This window comes from Trichechus manatus, unplaced genomic scaffold (genome assembly GCF_000243295.1).
Source record: "Trichechus manatus latirostris isolate Lorelei unplaced genomic scaffold, TriManLat1.0 scaffold00073, whole genome shotgun sequence".
Classification (NCBI taxonomy): domain Eukaryota; kingdom Metazoa; phylum Chordata; class Mammalia; order Sirenia; family Trichechidae; genus Trichechus; species Trichechus manatus.
In genome coordinates this window covers 12,356,321-12,366,545 of record NW_004444009.1, presented here as the reverse complement: position 1 = coordinate 12,366,545, position 10,225 = coordinate 12,356,321, and the positions used below count along the sequence as shown (strand labels likewise).

Here is a 10,225-nt window from a genome sequence, read left to right as displayed (position 1 = left end):
TTTAGGTAGGTAGTGAGTTTCTAGAAATTTGTCTATTTATTCTAGGTTTTCAAATTTGTTAGAGTACAATTTTTCATAGTATTCTATTATGATTCTTTTAATTTCAGTTGGGGCTGTTGTGATATCACCCATCTCATTTCTTATTCAGGTTATTTTCTTCCTCTCCTGTTTTTTTTTTTTTTTTTGTCAGTTTGGCCAATGATTTATCAATTTTGTTGATTTTTTTCAAAGAACCAGCTTTCAGTTTTGTTAACTCTTTCAGTTGTTTTTCTATTCTCTATTTCATTTATTTTTGCTCTAATTCTTATTATTTCCTTTCTTCTGGTGCCCGAAGGCTTCTTTGGCTGCTCTCTTTCTACTTGTTTGAGTTGTAGGGTTAATGTTTTGATTTTGGCCCTTTTTTCTTTTTGGTTGTGTGCATTTATTACTATAAACTGACCTCTAAGCACTGCTTTTGCTGTGTCCCAAAGGTTCTGCTAGGATATGTTTTCATTCTCATTTGATTCTGTGAATTTCTTTATTCCATCCTTAATTTCTTCTATAACCCAGTAGTTTTTGAGCAAGGCTCAGCTTCCAAGTGTTTGATTTTTTTCCTTGCTTTTTCTGTTATTGATTTCTATTTTTATGGCTTTATGGTCAGAAAAGATGCTTTGTAATATTTCAAGGCTTCGGATTCTGCTAAGGCTTGCTTTATGGCCTAATATGTGGTCTATTCTGGAGAATGTTCCATATGCATTAGAAAAGAAAGTATACTTGGCTGCTGTTGGGTGGAGTGTTCAATATATGTCTATGAGATCAAGTTGGTTGACTGGCATTTAGATCTTCTGTGTCTTTCCTGGGCTTCTTTCTGGATGTTTTGTCCTTCACCAAAAGTGGTGTGTTGAAGTGTCCCACTATTATTGCGGAGGTGTCTATCTCTCTTTTCAATGCTGTTAAGAGTTTGTTTTATGTACTTTGGAGCCCTGTTGTTGGGTGTGCAAATATTTATTATGGTTATGTCCTCCTGATGTATTGACCTTTTAATCATTATATAGTGTTCTTCCTTATCCTTTGTGGTGGATTTTACTTTAAAGTCTATTTTGTCAGATATTAAAATTGCTACTCCTGCTCTTTTTTTGTGTTGCTTGCTTGATATACATTTTTCCATCCTTTGAGTTTTAGTTTGTTTGTGTCTTTAAGTCTAAGGTGAGTCTCCTGTAGGCAGCATATAGACAGATCATGTTTTTTTAATCCATTCTGCCACTCTGTCTCTTTACTGGTGCCTTTAGTCCATTTACATTCAGCGTAATTATTGATAGGTATGAGTTTAGTGCTGTCATTTTGACGTCTTTTTTTTGTGTGTGTGTGTTATTGACAGTTTCTTTGTTCCACTTAATTTTCTGTGCTGAGTCGTCTTTCTCTTTATGTATTTTCTTTTCATCTTTTTCATTGTTGCTGATTTTGTATTTGCTGAGTCTTTATAGTTTTCTTTTTTTTTATTTTGATGTGTAGGATTGTTAGTTTTCTTTGTGGTTACCTTAATATTTAACCCTAGTTTTCTAAGTTTACAGCACTCTTTTATTTCTTTATATCACCTTGACTTCCTCTCCGTATGAAAGATCTATGACTACATTTTCTAGTCCCTCTTTTTTGTTTTAATGTCATCTTTTATATATTGACATTCATGTTTTCCTATTTTCAGTGTTTTAGCTGTGATTTATTTTTGTGACTCCCTATCTGGGTTTATATCTGGTTGCTCTGTCCTGTGTTCTAGCCTTGGGTTGTTATCTGATGTTATTGATTTTCTAACTGGAGGACTCCCTTTAGTATTTCTTGTAATTTTGGTTTGGTTTTTGCAAATTCCCTAAACTTTTGTTTATCTGGAAATGCCCTAATTTCATTATCATATTTGAGAGACAGTTTTGCTGGATATGTAATTCTTGGCTGGCAATTTTTTCCCTTGAAGACTTTATATATGTCATTCCATTGCCTTCTTGCCAACGTGGTTTCTGCTGAGTAGTCCAAGCCTAGTCTTATTGACTCACCTTTGTAGATGACTTTTTGTTTATCCCTAGCTGCTCTTAAAATTCTTTATCTTCGGTTTTGGCAAGTTTGCTTATAATATGTCTTGGTGACTTTCTTTCAAGATCTACCTTATGTGGGGTTCGACGAGCATCTTGGATAGATATCTTGTCATCTTTCATGATATCAGGGAAGTTTTCTGCCAACAAATCTTCGACAATTCTCCTGTATTTTCTGTTATCCCCCCGTTCTGGTACTCCAATCACTCGTAGGTTATTCCTCTTGACAGAGTTCCACATAATTCTTGGGGTTTCTTCACTTTTCAAAAATTCTTTTATCTAATTTCTCATCAAATAAGTTGGTGTCAAGTGCTTTATCTTCAATCTGACTAATTTTGACTTCCATTGCCTCAATTCTGCTCCTGTGAGTTTCTACTGAGTTGTCTAATTCTGAAATTTTATTGTTAATCTTCTGGATTTCTGATTGCTGTCTCTCTATGGATTCTTGCAGCCTGTTAAATTTGTCATTCTGGTCTTCTCTAATCTTCTTAAGTTCCTCTGTTGCTTTGTTTGTATGACCCTTGGCTTGTTCTGCATTTTGAATGATCTCCTTCCTGATCTCTTGAAGAGTTCTGTATATTAATCTTTTGTATTCTACCTCTGGTAATCCCCAGAAATTCTCTTCCTCCAGAAAATTTCTTGATTCTTTGTTTTGAGCTTGCTGAAGCCATCATGGTCTGCCTCTTTATATGATTTGATATTGACTGTTGTCTCTGAGCCATCAATAAGTTATTATATTTATTTATTTCATGTTTGCTTACTGTGTCCCACCTTCTTGTTTTGTTTTGTTTTGATATGCCCAAATAGGCTGCTCGTGTGAGCTAGTTTGATAATTGGTGTCTTTGTAGCTCTAATGTCCTGTCACCAGGTGGTTAGATCTGTAACTAGGTATGTGAGCCCAGGAATCTGTTTAGTTTTTCTTGTATGGATTCAGCTGAGGTGTCCAGGTAGTTCATCACCAAGTGTGTGCTGCAGGCTCTCACCTACAGTCCTAGACAGGCAGGGGTGATTGTTGTAGGCACAGGTATCTGGCGCAGTAGGGGGTCACGAGCTGAGCAAGACAGGGGGCTGACGGCTGCCTCTGAGTGTCTGGGAGGAAAGTGTGTCCCTGTTCCCTAGAGCGCGTAGGTCGGTGGGTTTTGCAGCCTGACTATGAATACCCATTGCTGTTGGCTGTAAGGATTGGGAGGCATTTCATGTGTGGCTAGGTGACGTGGGTGGACCCCATTTCGTGTGTGGCTAGGTGGCGTGGGTGAAGCCACCATTCATCAGGCCCCTGACGCGGGCAGGTGAGGATCCTGCTCAATGGGCAGAGCAATGTCGAATGTCACGAACCCGCCACTTCACCATATTGCTGATACAGGTGAAGCTAGGCCTCAGGCATATACTCTGCTGCACTGTGGTAATGAGGGCCTATGCTCTTGAAATGGGCCCACGCAGGTCCATGCAGGGGTGAAAGGCATCCAAAGTCCAAGGACGTCTTATGCCTATGCCTGGGCAAAGGAGCTGTGCTTGCCCTGATTTCCCAGCTTAGGGGAGCTGGCAGATTATTTTTCTTGTTTGTTAATTTGTTCCCCCTCCAAGGCCAGGAGAATGGCTCCGGGCATATGATGGGTCTCACTTCCGGCCTAGGGGACTCGGCAATCGCTGAAGCCGGCCTGACCCCAGTGCAGACTGAGGAGGGGGCAGGTAAATGGGAGAGAGGTTTTTCCCCAAGGGGGTGTTTTTTGATCCATGTGGTAGGTCAGACTCATGTACTTATCTTTTGCCGACTGAGCCCCACTTTTCACTGGTTCTGGAGGCATGAGTAGACTCTCTGCCCACTCGGTCTCTCCTGAGGTGGAAAGTGCCCCCCGAGCGCCACTGCTTGCCTCACCACGCATGCCAGCCTATCTGGCCTGCAGGGTGCTGGCCCCTCGCAGGGTCAGGTCTGGCAAGTCTTTGCTGCTTCCTAACCGTCTCTTCCTCCCGTTGCCACTCAGTCCAGTTCCTCAGCTTTGCTTTTGATGTTCAGGGCTCCTAGACTGCAATATATAATCGATTCAATTGTTTTTTTGGGTCTTTGTTGTAAGAGGGACCACAGGAAGCGGCTGACTACTGCACCATCTTGGCCCCGCCTCTAATTTCCCTTTCTTAAGGTTAACTGATTAGCAACCTAAATTCCATCTTTAGCCTTAATTCCCCTCTGCCACGTAAGGTAACATATTCACAGGTGCTGAGGATTAGGACATGCACATCTTTGGAGAGGGGCATTATTCTTCCTACCACAAGGATCAACCCCTGACCTGCTCTACCCTCTTCCCTTGTGCCCAGGGCTTGGTCTCTTGGTTCTGAAATGACTCATCCACCCGAAAGCTGGCCCTGCTAGAAGTCCCCACCAGAAATGGCATTTCAGGCTAAAAGACTGCAAACTGGTGTCCCAGAGATTTTTAAAAATAATGCAGTGTGATAGGGTGTGATGGTCTGGACTGTGCTCAGTTCTGTTCTGGAGTCTCCAAGAGCTGGATTCCAATCTTGGACCAGCCATTTATTAGCTGCATAGCTTTCATTCATCAACAAATATTTATAGTAGGCTACTATGTGCCAGTCACTGCGTGAGGCATTTGAGGCACAACCACTGCTCAGCACAGAGCCAGTCACTTAGTATGTACTCAGTGAATGTTACTTTAAAAAGGGCGGTCAGGGTAGGAGTCAGGGTCCAGAGGAAAGCTTTTCCCTAAGCTTCCACATGAATTTCCTGATAGGAACCTCAGGGAGCCTTAGATTCTGACAGAAGAGCATACAGCGAATTACAGCAGTGTTTCATAAGACTTCTGAGAGATACTTCTCTGGGGACAGGACTCTAAAGGCAGGGGGCTGGAGAGGCACCCCAGGAAGAAGAACCAAGTCAAGAGCAGCATGCATGTTGGAAGGGAGGCAGGCAGACCAAGGGTTCACCTTTCAAAGCAGATGTACTTTCCCTGATCCTGGTTTTTGTCGTCCTCCTCCAGGAAGCCTTCCACAATTAAACCCACAGAACTCTACAGAGACTCTTTTACTAGCCATTCCCTTCACACTTCCCTCTGGAGTCTGTGCTGTATTAATTTACACTTGTTTATAAATCATGGCATACAAGCGTTTAAGTAATACGGATTAAAGTGTCTGATCTGTCAAACTGCCAAGTACTCTAAAAACTCTCCCTGACCTCTCCCGTCTGAGACACTGCTACATGAAGAGGCACTAAACCACTGTGTGTTGATGGAATTCCTCCTGTATCCATTCCACTAGCTTACAGCTTGCTCCCTACCCTCCCAAAGGCCCTGTGAAAGGGGGTGCAGGGGCTTGGCAGATTAGGGTTGCCATGGCAGCCCCACTTCTCCCTGTGTGGCTCTGGGTAAGTCACTTTGTTATCTTTAGGCTGCCATCTCCTCACCTGTAAAATTGGGAGGTGGGAGGCGGGGGCTTAGAGTTGTGGTCTGTAAGCCCAGCTCAACATTCTTCATTTCTAGTTCCTATTTCCCAAATGGACAGCGATGTTCAGAGGGCCGGAACACTGCTCATTTACATACCTGGGTTGGGGTCTGGACTCCAGGATTGGTAAACAACGTAGCAAACACTGCCCACCCTAGTCCTAACCCTGGGCTCCAGGAAGACCACACGGTGTAGTTAGTTACCCACACTTGGGTCCAACTCCTGACTTTGCCACATGCTAGTTGTGTACTATAGTAAGTTGCTTGTTCTCTTTAAGCCCGTTTCCTCCTTTGTAGAATGGAGGAATGAGACACATGGGTACATTCCTTATAGTACATACCTTATAGGATTTATGTAAAGGTTAAATAAAATGAACAATGTAGTATACTCAGCAGAGTCGCTATCTCACAGTATATGCTTGACCAAGGTCAGCTGCTGCCCTAATTATTATTAGATGTACACAGTGGGCCTTCATGGATCATAGGATCATAGTATTGAAAAAGACCTTAGAATTCACCTAGAGCAAAGAGTAGCCTTCCGTTCCAGGCAGCTCCATTCAACAAGAAACATTTATAGAGTGCCTACTATGTGCCAATCACTGCATGAGGCATTTGAGGTTTGTACAGTCAATTAGAATGCACTCAGTGAATATTAGCTTGAAAAGGGGGGTGGGTAGGAATCAGGGTGACAGGGACACTTCCCCCTAAGGCTCCACGTAAACTTCCTGATAGGAACTTCCTGAGCTGAACTTACCTGCACCACTGCTGGCACATTTCCAGCAGAGACTCAGGCTGTACCCATGGGAAATGTCATATCCGAGGGACAGGGAGAGGCCCACCGCCTGTGTGAGGAACCAAGCCTGAAGGAAGGCAAAGCCATGTGGCACATCAAGCTGGTAGAGCTCCTTGAGCCCCTGCCTCCCACCTGGTGGGCCTCAAGGAGAAGGCAGCAGCAGAGCTGTAACTAGAACCAGACCCTCCTGTCATAGTAAGGAACTAGGACCACCTGGGTTGTCATCCAAATTCTCTGTTCTAATTGGCCTGGGACAGCTGGGAAACTCATTCTCTCTCTTTCCTTTCCTTTTTTAAAAAAGAAGGCACAGGTGAATGTTCTGGAGAAAGTCAAGGCCAGTCCAGCTACCGACACCCCTTAGCTTGGCCCTGTGCCGGGAGGGTAGAGTGTTGACTGCATTTTTCCGACTTAGGCCTGTGTCTGCCCCATCTGTAGAATGGGGATTATGCTAACTGCATTTCCCAGAAGGGATACTGAAACAAGTCAACATGTTAACAGACAACCATTAATTGTGAATCCAGGAAGTATATTACCGAGCTCTTCTCCCTCATTTTCCTCCCCTGCTCTCAGAGGCTCTCTAGTGTTCAAGGAACCAAACCTAAGCCAAACCTGTTGCCGTGGAGTCAATTCCAACTCACAGTGACCTATAGGACAGAGTAGGACAGCCTCATAGGGTTTCCAAGGAGCTGGTTGGTGGATCTGAACTGCCGATCTTTTGGTTAGCAGTCCGAACTCTTAACCAGTGCGCCACCAGGGCTCCATCAGAAAGGGAAGGGGTTAAGATCTGGTGAGTTCTGATTGCATGTTAGACACTTCACAGCCATTTAATTTTATTTAACTTCACAACAATCCTAAAGGGTTATTCCTTATTATAGATGAGGAAACTGAGTCACAGAAGGACAAGTGATCTGTCAAAGTTGTTCAGTGGTTCACTTGAGAGAGGAGACAGGCGCTGTTGGTAATAACGAGGTTGGGGGGCTTTCACGTTGCTCTTTTCTTCATATGACAAGGGACAGCTGCCCTGAACACACACGGCTAAGGAGCCCTAGTCCTGAAAAATGCAGTTAACTCTCATTTATCCATATCACTGGAGGGGTATAGATCATCCAATTCCTTTCTTTTTGGCTCTGACATTTACGATGCATTTTATGATTTTTTTAGAGGCAGAGCTACCCTCTTGGGTATATACTTCTGAAAGGCAGCTACTAAGACGAATTTTTCTTCTCTGAGCCCACATATCCCTGAATGCGTGGGGAGCTGGTTGGGCTTAAACCAGGGCTTCATAACCCTGCTGAGAATTTGCATTTCTAACAAGTTCCCTGCTGAGAATTTACATTTCGATCCCCAGATATTCTGAATCAGAATCTACAGTTTACCAAGATCCCCAGGTGATTGTTATGTATAACTTCCTGGGAACTTGTTAGAAATGCAAATTCTCAGCAGGGGTTCAAATGGACTGAACCGGTTCAAAGCCCTGGCTTTAACAGGCTATGGAATATCCTCCCGTGGCAATGGAGAGTTGGCAATATCAGAGCAAAAGGGTTTAGCGAGGAGGGAATCCAGGTTCTGAGGAGAGGTCAAGGCTGCCTGGGTTGGTCCCAGAGCTGGCTGGTGTGGACAGGCCAGGCAGGGCCTGGGGTGGGAGGAGAGCAGGCTGGGAGTTCCTCAGTCTTCCCCTCACACCCTCTACTCCACACACCACCCCCGCCCCCCAGTGGGATCCAGAGAGTCAGCCCGGGCTGGCCTGCTGTGAGAACACACTTCAACGCTCTGGGCCCCAGCATGCTCAGCTTTCCCAGGTGAGCATCATCTTTTGTCCTGGGGAGAGTGTACCATAATCACAACCATCTTTCCAAGTAACCAGTGTTTCCCAGCCACTGCTGGGGTGGGAGGACATTTTGGAGGTGATTCGAGGAGCAGGGGAGAGACGGCTATTTTTCTGGATTAGCTCTCCCTGGGGGGGTGGAGGCTTCAGCTGCAAGGCCTGCAAATGAGCCAACTCCCACATCTCTCCACTCCTCCCAGCCCCTATGTCCGCTCCATCTCTGCCCTGATCAGGATGGGGCTCAGCACCAGCACATGTACCATGTTCCTTAAAGCCCTGGCCTGCAAGGGGATCAGAGCAGGCAATGAGCATCAGGGTCGGGAAAACCAGAGCTAGGGGATGTTGGCCACACAAGGAGCCTCAGCCCCAGGCAGAGAAGCCAAGTCAGCCCAGATGAATGCAATTGGCTGAAGCACCCACAGGGAATTTGTATTAATCCCAGACCACCACCCAGCCAGATTTGTGTGCATTCTGGAAATGCCAACTGTAGCAACTACAAGATCATTCTTAGAAAGAATAAGGAACGTAAACCTGCTACCAAGTGAGTGTGTGAGTGTGTGAGTGAATATGTGTGTGTATACACCTGTGCCTGTGCGTGGACACCACTGTCCCTGTGTAGACAATGTAGACAGAGGCACAGAAAATGTGGTGGTTGTATGCACAGGCTCTAAGAATCTGGATCTGTACCCTGGTTTGGTTGCTTACCAGATGGGTGAACCTGGGCAAGTGATTCAACTTGCAATACCTCTATTTCCTCATCTATAAAACGGGCATACTAATAGTACCTAGTTTACAGGACTGCTATGATTATTAAATGAGTTAATACACATAGAGTGCTTAAATTAATGCTTGGCACATGGTTCACACTCAATAACTATTATGATTATTAATGTTAATTTACCTGGGTAAATTAGCTGACAAATGTCACCTCTTCTTGACTTCAGACTGGAGCCATTATACATTCAACCACCTTATAGCAAAGTCCCTCTGATACTCTAAGGAGTCCTAGCGGCAAAGTGGTTACATGCTTGGCTGCTAACCAAAAGGTGAGCAGTTCGAACCCACCAGCCACTCCGTGGGAGAAAGATGTAGCAGTCTGCTTCTGTAAAGATTACAGCCTTGGAAACCCTTGGGGCAGTTCAGCATTGGAAACCCTTGGGTCAGTTCTACTCTGTCACATAGGGTTGCTATGAGTCGGAATCACCTTGACAGCAATGGACTATATCAACCAAAACCTTATCAAGTGGTCTAACTCGACCCACCTTGTGCTCTCTGGCTTGACTGCAAAGAGCTTTCGAATCAGCTAGAAGCTACAGTGCACCCATGGCTTTTGGATTATCTATGCAACCACCTTCTTCCCTTCCTCCCAATAATTGAATTGCCTGCTTTTACTCATTTATGTAGTGAGATTATCTACATAAATGGAATCATTTTAATATCTTGTCCTTACTTGGTTGTAATTGTTCAGTGGGAGGCAAACATGTCCTTTTCCCCTGGGAGATGCATATCTTGAGTATAGTGGGTACAATGAGCAGAGGTGTTTGTGATACAATCGATGATCATAATAATGAAATATGAAGTAATAATTAAAATGGCAACAATCACAATGACAATGATGGCAACGGTGACAGCCTCTAACATTTACCAAACACGTAAGTGTGCCAGGCACTGTGCTAAGTTCCTTTACAGGCATTGTTGCTGTTGTTGTTAGCTTCTGTCAAGACAGCCCCTAACTCATAGTGACCCCATGCACATGGCACAAAATGCTGCCCAGTCCTGCACCATCCCTATGATGAGTTGCAGATTGGACAGTTGTGAGCCATAGGGCTTTCACTGACTGATTTTCAGAAGTAGATTACCTGGCCTTTCTTCCTAGTCTGTCTTAGTCTGGAAGCTTCACTGAAATCTGTCTAGTCTCATAGCAACACACAAGCCTCCACTGATGGACAGGTGATAGTTGCACATGAGGTGCATTGGCCAGGAATCGAACCTGGGTACCTTGCATAGAAGGCAAGAACTCTGCCACTGAACCACCCATACCCCCTTACAGGCATTAGCTCTTCTTGTTTTGGCACAAGAGCAGAACTGCCTCTTTGCT

General features: G+C 44.5%; 1 protein-coding gene and 1 non-coding gene across 3 annotated transcripts in view; both read right to left on the bottom strand.

Moving 5' to 3' along the window:
• Positions 1-10,225, bottom strand: part of KCND3 (potassium voltage-gated channel subfamily D member 3) — a 277,145-nt gene that overhangs the window by 207,483 nt on the left and 59,437 nt on the right. The window lies entirely within an intron of this gene.
• Positions 10,097-10,167, bottom strand: TRNAR-UCU (transfer RNA arginine (anticodon UCU)). Its single transcript has one exon. It is a non-coding gene; the product is annotated as a tRNA-Arg (tRNA).